At 40.2% G+C, this 10,043-nt stretch overlaps 1 long non-coding RNA gene across 1 annotated transcript in view; it reads right to left on the bottom strand.

The window, feature by feature from the left end:
* The window catches only part of LOC107595661 (uncharacterized), an 11,738-nt gene extending 6,160 nt beyond the window's left edge, over positions 1 to 5,578 (bottom strand). The window contains exons 1-2 of the long non-coding RNA XR_001610285.1: positions 5,494 to 5,578; positions 4,108 to 4,201 (exon numbers count right to left, since the gene is read on the bottom strand). This is a non-coding gene — a long non-coding RNA (uncharacterized lncRNA). The remainder of the gene's footprint in view (positions 1 to 4,107; positions 4,202 to 5,493) is intronic.
* Between the last annotated feature and the right edge of the window lie 4,465 nt (positions 5,579 to 10,043).

Genomic DNA, 10,043 nt, shown 5'->3' with positions numbered 1-10,043 from the left:
ATAAAATAAAATAAAATAAAATAAAATTAAATTAAATTAAATTAAATTAAATTAAATTAAATTAAATTAAATTAAATTAAATTAACTGGACAGTAACACTACAGAAAGATTTTTGTTTAGGCTTCTTTGCTATTTATAACTAATAGCACAAACAGAATCAGTTTGTTTTATACTTATATTTTTCATTCCTGTTCTGTTTGGAATACCATTTATTATTAAATTATTATTTGTGGAATGAGGGGAACTAAAATACATATTTTATTATGTTTATAATGTTTTGTTTACCAATATTTTACATAATTTCTGAACATTATAGTAAAAGGTGATTCATACGTTTTTTTCTCAACAATGCAGTATTGACCCAGTGCACATTATAGTAAGATGCAACTTATTAAAAAACAGTACGTACTATTTATCTAATATGTACTTTGTTTTGTTTCGTACTGTGGATTGTGCGATAGACACTCCCTCCGTTTCCTCGGAGAAAACGCCCCCTGACCGAACACCACGAACAAGATGCCTGACAGAAACAAATGCTGCAGCTGAAGAACTTCACAGTTGTGGAGCCACACAACCAGGAAGACATCTGACAATCAGGAAGAAACACACACACACACACACACACACACACACACACAGAGGAAAACACGTGTATGCAAACATAAATCATCCACATGTGGGTTATCTCACCCTGACCTTCATATGCAGAAAACCAGTTGCTTGCACAGCTGGTGAGGCCAGTGACTCACTGCAGCCCGACAGATGCAAACGTTACCCATAATCCCCTATCATCAGAGCAAACGCTCTTTGTAGTCTTTGTAGTTAAACGCACACACAGAAGTTAGAAGTCAAAATAAGATGGGGATTTTTCTCATATTGTGATTCAGATGACAGACAGAGACATACGGACATAGACTTATTGGAAGTGTGACCTACTTAGTGCATAAAACATGTGTGAATGCACAAACACACACTCACATAACCCCACAAGTTGCACGGCTTTATGTCTTGACGGTGCATATATCACTAGAGATTAGCAGAGGCATGCACTCCACAGCCAACAGATGCAGCAATTCGTCACTTTTTATCTCTTCCTATCTCTCTCACACACACTTTTCCAAACACTTTCACCACCTGACGCACTGCGTGAACTTTATGTGCTTGAGGAAGCCTGTGCGTGTGTGTTTGTGCATGTTTGTCTGTATATGTGGAAAGGGGTGGAGCAATTAAAACTCTTTATGATTTGATAAACCACGACTCGGTAGCCTCAGAGATCAAAGACCACCAAGAGTCAGACCAGACACATTGTTGGCCTCCCTGGAAGATGAGCTGACACTGATTACAGCCTCGAGCATCTCAGTGACTATAGCAGACGAGTAGATTTCCCACGCATGCACTTATCACCTGAGGATATTAAAGGATAGTTCACCCAAAAATGTATATTTGCTAAAAAATACTCAGGCCATCTGAAATGTAGATGAGTTTGTTTCTTCATCAGGTTTGTAGAAATGTAGCACTGCATCAGTGTCTCAGCAATGGATGCTCTGCAGTGAATGGCTTTTGTCTTCTCCAGATGTTAACTGATGGACTGGAGTGCTGTGGAATATTGTGATGTTTTTATCAGCTGTTTGGACTCTCATTCTGACGGCACCCATTCACTGCAGAGCATTCATTGCTGAGACACTGATGCAATGCTACATTTCTCCAAATCTGATGAAGAAACAAACTAATCTACATCTTGGATGGCGTAAGAGTGAGGACATGTTCAGCTTTTTGGGTGAACTGTTCCTTTAAATAAAAACATGGAGGATAGCAAATACTTGCTGCATTCATTTCTGGAAAATTCGTTTGTAGAGGAAGGTCTTTCTTTAAACGTCTAAAAACATGGGCTTAAAATATCAGTGCAGACACAACAGCTGAACAAAGAAAGACAAGACGCCAGGTGAGCTATAGCTGGGCCAGGCAAGCTCAACCATCCAGGCCTGTTTTTGACATTTAGCACTGAGTTTCTGTATCCCACTGAAAACCAGAAAGACAGCAGGAGAGAAAAAAGCGATTGAGAAGTCAGGGGGTTTATCTTCACACACATCTTGACGACTAAAGCTAGCAGCCCACTGACTTTTTTTTTTAATCTATTTTTCGTTGTTATCCTCATTTATTTTAAAATCATTCAAAAGATTAAGCAAGCAACTCTGACTGAGAACCCCAAAAAACTCATCTGTCTTTCTGTGCACAGAGAACAGTTGGGAACTGCATGGTGGCAAATATGGGTTTGCTCTCGCACCCTTGACAATTGAGCTAGCTGGTATGAGCATGTATTGCTCATCTCAAATTCATCCTGATGAAATCTGATTGTGTGCGAAGCAACAAATGTGATCTAGGCTGAAGTTTTACTGTGCCTAATCTTCTTTCAGAGGCACAGAGGGTCTTGAGTCCCTGCCCCTTTCATTTCAGATCGAAAATAAAAGCTTTAGCCTATATATAAAATCCTAACATATTTTCACACAGAAAACTGATTATTTCACAATATTACTGTTTTTACTGTATTGTTTATTATAGAAATGTAGCCTTGGCGAGTAAAAGAGTCTTCTTTCAAATATCCAAAAACCACTAGAACAGTGTTATATATTTTGCTGACTTTTGTACTTACAGTATCCCAAATGTTTCGAAGAATGTTTAAATCCAGAGAAATAAGCAATTTTAACTAGTGTCTATAGTGTCATCGTGTCGCCTGCCAATGACGTCATAACCCCTCGATTTCCAGTTTTGTTTTGTAGAAACCAAAGACGCTTTAATATGTTGTGTGTTTTAATAGACCGGTGACGACCGCACAGAGTAGCATTATAACAGAACTAAATGTATCTAGTATGATAAAACAGCGCTGCTTTACCCCACATACGCACGACCGGAAGCAGCAGAAGCGCTTGACTGTGGCATAATAAAAGCCCCGCTGCTTTACCCCACATACGCACGACCGTGTGTCACGCTCGTTCAGCGCCTCGTTTCACTTCGACAGCTTTCAGTCTCACCCTGCTTCATACTACTACGTTAATAAATCATTAGCTCATCTGTGAACATGATTTCTGCCCGAGTCCCGTCGGCTGTGCGGATGAAGACCACAACTCCCATGATTCCACACTCAGTCACGCCGTCATCTACCTACGCCTTTGCCTCTTTGTTTATTTTGAATACCCTCCCTCCAGCGGCGAAAATTACATATTGTGCCTTTAAGTTCACTGAACTTAATTTATTTGTGTTCAATGAAATAGTTGAAAATGTGGCTCCTTTGCGCATGCGCTGTAGAGGACAGCAGGCAGGCGCGGGCATGGCGCAAACAACCACGAAGACGGAAGATATTAATTCTGTATATTACCAAAGACTGAAGTTAATACCATAGCGATAGACCCTTTGTGTAATTTATTTACTTCTACGTTGAGGAAACTTGATAAAACCTACAGAGGATGGGACTCAACAAAGTGATGCATTCAAACGAAGCTCTCCAACCGTCATCTGACAGACGGACTGGTGCTAAGCCACCTGCAAAGACCTCGTCAACTAGACGGCCATCAGCAAAGACCACTAAAAACCACATCATGCTGGTTTGTCTGGCCAGAGGAGAACTGGCCTTTTGACTGAGCTTGGTTTCTCCCAATGTTTTTTTTCTCCATTCTTTTCATAGGAGTTTTGGTTCCTTGCCACTGTCACCTTTGACTTTCTTAGTTGGGGACACTTATTTTTTGGGAGTATTATCGACTCGATTGCACAAACTGAGATGGCATCACTGAATCAACAATGAACTGACTTTAATTAAAAAATTGACTGTTTATTACCATCCATTTTGTATTTAATCTGTATCTATCTGTATTTATGTTATCTGTATGCACCAAGGGTCTGAGAGTAACGCAATTTCAATTCTCTGTGTGTATGTGCTGTACATGTGGAAGAATTGACAATAAAGCAGACTTGACTTGACTTGACTTTTCGCTCTCGTTCACGCTCAGACCAACGAACTCCCATTTCTGACCTCAATCTTGCTTTCTTATGTTTGTAATTTCAGCTCTTTACAAGCACAACAAGACCAAAACAACATTTGGTCTCCAGATTTACCTCCCTTACGATTTTCTCATCCACAACCTCTCCAACCCGTGGCTAGCCAACGTCAGAGCGCCTCCTTGATTATCTCGTCCATGCTTGAACACCACTGGAAAAAGAGCAACCAAAGAAGAGGTTGAGAAATTGGAGAGAAGACGATTACTCAAACGACAAGTAGTTGCGCATGGAAAGGGATATGCTTTCACAGGTCAGTGCTTTAAAGCTGGCAAAATCTGCTATGTTATTAAATCTCATTTAAGAACAGACACCACAATCAGAAAGCATCTGATAGTAATAAAGGAGCAGTGGAAAAAAGCTGAAAGTGTTGGAGACTGAGATAATAAGAACATCTCGTGCTTCACGAACAGAAAATTGACCCACTCTGTGTAGAAAAATATTCTAATCAACGACCGTAACTTGATCATTTTGATTGCTCCAGTAATGACAAGCATGACAGGATAATATTTAAGAACTCATTCTCTGATTGATTCAACAGAGTCGTTAATTCTGAAGACAGCAGAGGTCATTAGCTTTGTCATATTTTGCTCCTGTGTGAAATGTGCTGGAGTTGGATTTACTTTGGAATAATTCATACTCTCATTACACAATTCTGTTTTTATTTCAATTGTCAAAATACACTATCACATTCAATATAGATTCATTTTTGAATGCTGAATGGAAAGTGTTTCAAGGACATCCAGAATGGTTGCAAATTGCACATCAAACTCTAGATGTCAAATACTTGCAATTAGAGTGCAGAAGTGTTAATAAAGTTATCAATGAAATTACTGCCATTTTTTGGCAATGCTAACAAAGACTAGATGAAAAACATTCATTGTCAAACAAAATTTAATTTCAACAAAGTTAATATTACAATGTGCATCTGCACATAATGATGTCCAATGGCTTAATTTAGATGCCATTTTTGTCAATTTGTAAAACTGACTAAAATCAATTGATATCACAGTACTGAGTCAGCTTATTAAAAGTTTTTTTAATGATATTTTGTTGTCTGTTGACTCAGGGGATTCTGTGCCTTGTGCCTTTGATGCTGTGAACCAATGAATTATTATCTCACAATTTGAACAATATGTGGGTATTGAAGGTTGTGCTCTTAATTGGTTTATGTCCTATTTGAATGATAGAACTCTTTCCTGTTTGTCTTGATGGGTTTTTCTTCTTCTGTTTCTGTTTTGGATTATGGAGTGCCTCAGGGCTTTATTCTGGCCCCTGTTTTGTTCACGTTTTATATGCTTCCTTTGGGTACTGTTCTTTCTAAACATGGGGTGTCAATTTTACTTTTACACTGATGACACACAAATTTATTTGCCCTTAAAAAGGCTTAAGCTCAATATCAGCATGCTTAACGAGAGCAAGTTTTTCCTTAGCATTCCCATTTACCTCAATGGCAGTTGCTTGGCTGGTGCATAATCCCCATATGAGATACGAAATCTTCCATCTTCGCTCATCACGTGACCAATCACTATGGAGCTGCAGGGGGAAAAATGCGATATTGATTAGCTGATGACATCACAAAAATTTGCAAATTCCAAACCATTCACTATAGCACCTATGCTGAGCTGTGACGTCAAAGCAAGCAGTCAGGGAGAAATATAAAGTAAATACATTTCAGACTTCCAAAAAGATTAGGAAAACTACTACAGTATAATATTAGCAATATATGCTGTATACTGTGTGAAAGAAACTTCTTAATAGCATCAAAGAGGAAAGCTTTTTGAGTAAGACACGGAGTAGTTACGACATTAACCACTAGGTTAGATGCCTAAAGTACACAAACAGCATACACCCAAACACATGCATAGGCATGTGAATTCGTGACACCCCCAAGGATTCCCTCCCGCAAGATGCCTGATGATGTAATTCTCATTTGTCAAAATGATTGACAGGTAAGAGGGAGTTCGGGATGAGTGACAATCTCTCATTTAGCCCGCTTGAGTTTCGCCCAACGTGTACAACCCCCTCCCAACCATTCTAACAGGACATCGCCCATCTGGGTGTGGGGGGGATACCAGTCCCAATTCATCCATCAGTCAGTGAAAGGGGTGTCTGATGGAGAGTTAGGGGGTCCTTTCAGTCCAGTGAGAGAGGGTGAGAAAAAGGTCATCTGCTTCTGACTTACAAAATGAGACATGACCCAAAAGCCTGACATGTGGCTGACAGAAGACCGGGGAAGGATGAATACAACACGGAGCATGAAATATCTTCCTAAATATTTTGAAACTAATGTAAAGGGATATTCTCTTGCATCTGGTTGACCGATAAACTGTTACTTTGAGGAAAGTGCTTCTGATATCTGAAGAAATAATGCAATCCAGACGTTTTTATGGCCCCACGTCCTCGGCTCAGAATTGTCATGCATACAATTTCCATTGTGCCAAAGATGAAGCATGTTCCCAAATTGGCTTTTACAGAGCCAGAGTGTGTGTATGCAAGCATGAACTAGTTATCCATTTAGATTACAGATGGACTAACTGGTAGGGAGATGATGGACATAGTGAGGACCTGGCAAACAGACTGCTGTGAGACCCAGCAAGACTCTTTCTCTCACTCATGCACATATGCACATACATCTGTTCCACATTAACACATTAAATGCCTCAAAGGTGTTTGAAAACACTGTGGTGATCAATTTCATCTTGAAATAATCTGTGGTTTTGATTGTGCCAAATTCAAATTTATAGCGCGTACGCAACACAGCGATTTAATTCAGGAAAGATACCACGATGAGATGATAGAAAGTATCTACAGGTTGGAAAGTCTCAAGAATCAGATGCATCTCGAATGTAAACTCATACAGTGTGTGAATGTCCCTACAGATTGTTTCACACATCACAGTTTGACAGGTAGTGTTCTCCGAAGAGTCTGTGACACCATTTGTCAAACGTCAGATTCTAGCGTGAGTTATGGAGGCCACCTAAAGCTGTGTGACATGCAGTGCTTGTGGCCCTTTATGGTTGCTATTGTGAGCGTTAAGAACAATGCAACTGGACGACAGCGATCTGTCATGGGGTTAATGTAAAGGACCAGAAAGAGGACCTGAAGATTTCACACCCATCATCAGTAATAAGAAAGATGAGTGGTCATTAATCAAAACCACATCTCCGTCAATCCATCAGTCCGTCCGTTCTGCCTCCAAAACTTCTCCTCCCTTATGTGTTGCTCCGTCCACAAATAGTTATTGAATTTGACAGAATATTAGGCACAATGCTGTATCACCTCCCACTGTTCTCACATTCATCATGGTCAGCTTTGCTAAATGCACGCGCTTGTCAATGATGTGATAGTGGAAGTCCTACACGCTAAGAAGGAAAAAAAACACTTGGATGAAATGAGTGACAATTTCACATGTCAAAAGAAATTACAAGACAGACCTCTAAGCACCAACAGAGAATTTTCCTGTGTGTGTTTGTGAAACGCTGTTTGGCACGATGAATGAGGAGCTGCCTTGGGAGTTGATCCATCAGGGCCCCAGACAGTCCCGACAGGCTCACATGCTGAGGCCCACATTCTCACTGACCACCCTCAGAGAGGTGGGCCACAGTATTGACAGGAAATTACCTCAGCAGCAACCCTCTCAATTATGGTCATATTCATAATATTTGGCTTTTATAGCATGGCATCATCACTCCAGACATAACAACAGATGCACTTTTGCCAGATTAGCTACTGTCGTTGAAACAGATGGTGTAAGATGTGTGTAGCATACAGTGTTGGGCAGTAACGCATTACTTAGTAACGTGTTAATGTAATTTGATAACTTTTTTAGTAACGGAGTAATTTAACGAGTTATAATTTTCAAAATAGTAATTAGAGTATAGTTACAAGACGAGGTCTCTATACGTTACTGCCACATTACATTGCTGACAGAATGCAATGTTTTATAATCTGGAGATTGTAAAAAGGATGTAGCACACGCACCGTCGAGTCAAGTGCCTGTGGATTAGAGACCTGCTCCCGCGAGACCCGACGCAACAGAGTGCGGCACGGGACAAGATGGGCGAGTGCTGCTGCGGGCGGGTAGATGCTCGTGTGTGTGCGGGATGCGGGACTCCCGCAAAATAGAAATATCTAAACATAAAATATCTAAAACAAATAAATTGTTATTCATCTATTGCACAAAAGCAACATGAACTAATATAAAATAAAAATGATTAACAGGTGCAAGCGTATGCAGAGTTTCTATTTAGGCTATAACAAGTGTTTGCAGTGTATTTGCATGCTCACGAATCCTCTCATTATAACACACGAATTGTAGACATTATGAAATATTCATTATGCATACATTTATTGTGTTATAACAGAGATTTGTGAGATTGCGATGAACTGGGATGTCTTTTAGAGATTATAAATGCAGCGCTCTTTGCTGGCATTCTGCCATGCCAAACCATGCACACAGCAGCCGCTGCTTTAGTTAAAAATAAAAGTGTTATGTGAATGTTGATGCTTTAATAACAAATATTTATCGGGAGCGTGTATGCTGGGATTTCATAAATTTCATGGAGAAAAAAGTAACGTAACTAGTAATGTAACTAATTACTAATTACTTTTGAAATAAAGTAATCAGAACAGTAACGCGATTACTTTTAAAAGGAGTAATCAGTAATCAGTAATTTGATTACATTTTCAGAGTAACTTGACCAACACTGGTAGAATATATCATTTTTATGCTTCCTGTACATAAACCTAAAATATTAAAACCATTCTTAAGAGCATGCATGCTTTCAGAATGCATTTTCAGAATGCATTTTCTGAAATCGTACCTCTCGGTTAAGCACTTGATGCTCCAATGGCCTTTTCTTCTCTCTGAGCCTAAAACACACTGATAATCTATTCAAACAATCAGTGAGATGGTCAGAAAACAATTGGAAAACCATTAGAGAGGAAATGAGGTCAATGCCCAACTGTTTTTAATGATGATGGCAATATGATTATGGTATGTGGGTTTTTGTAGCTTAATAGTGAGGCCGGATGACAGTATACGCTGTTCAGTCAAGCATGAGCACTCCCATCTGCTAGTATGTGATTACTGCTGCTGTTGCCCTGACACTTCCACATTATCTCATTTTCAAAACAGCCCCCCGAGTCTCTCACACACCTGTGACTGTTGCAGATTACGTGTCTTGTTTGAATACTGTACTGTAACCGAATGATAGGAAATCTGGCATCAACAATCAACTCTGGCAAACCCCGTTGTCTCTTCATATTGCTGTTCTCCTGTGACTTTCTTCACAACTTCTTGAGCAGTGTCCTTGTTCATAAGTGGGCCTCCTTCAGCACTCCTGCAGGGATCTACCGCGAGCGAACGCGGATCGCTTCCTCCACTCTCCCAGAATTCCATTCCCATCTAATTGAGTTCAGAAACCATCACAGGCCATGCAGGATATGTGTACCTCCAACTCCATCACTTCTTCAAAAATGCCCCTGTGCGGGAGACGTCATGCCAGTCAACAGCCAGTTGATCACTTCCATATGCTCTCGTTTGTCAGGTTGGACCCAGACGTGCCCCTTTCCTTCGGATTTATGCAAATGGATATTTCCACACGCACCCCTTATCCCCCTTTCACCACACGCCAGTGGAAATAAGAGGGAAACTCTGGGAGCTCCCTTTGCACTTTGTATTCTCTGACTGCAGATGAAGGCTGTTTAAGAGAGCCTCAACAGATTAAGGGCTGCCTTGTGGCTGAGGTCATTATGGTGGATGTTTTGTTTCCATTATTGAGATTATCAGGTATGTACAGTGGATATTAACCAAAATAAACTTTATCTGCCACCTCAGCCCCAAGTCTTAATCCAGGACGGTCTTCTAGGCTGTGCTTTCCCACGACAAAACACCAATATTCCCTGTGCAAACAAACGGAGAGGCCTTGGCCTGCTTCTGCTCAAGCTCCCCTTGACGGCGAATAATCACCACCATTCACCTCACCCTTAAT

Source organism: Sinocyclocheilus grahami, unplaced genomic scaffold (genome assembly GCF_001515645.1).
Source record: "Sinocyclocheilus grahami isolate Dianchi unplaced genomic scaffold, SAMN03320097.WGS_v1.1 scaffold206.1, whole genome shotgun sequence".
In the NCBI taxonomy this organism is placed as follows: domain Eukaryota; kingdom Metazoa; phylum Chordata; class Actinopteri; order Cypriniformes; family Cyprinidae; genus Sinocyclocheilus; species Sinocyclocheilus grahami.
This window is presented reverse-complemented; position numbering and strand designations above follow the sequence as displayed.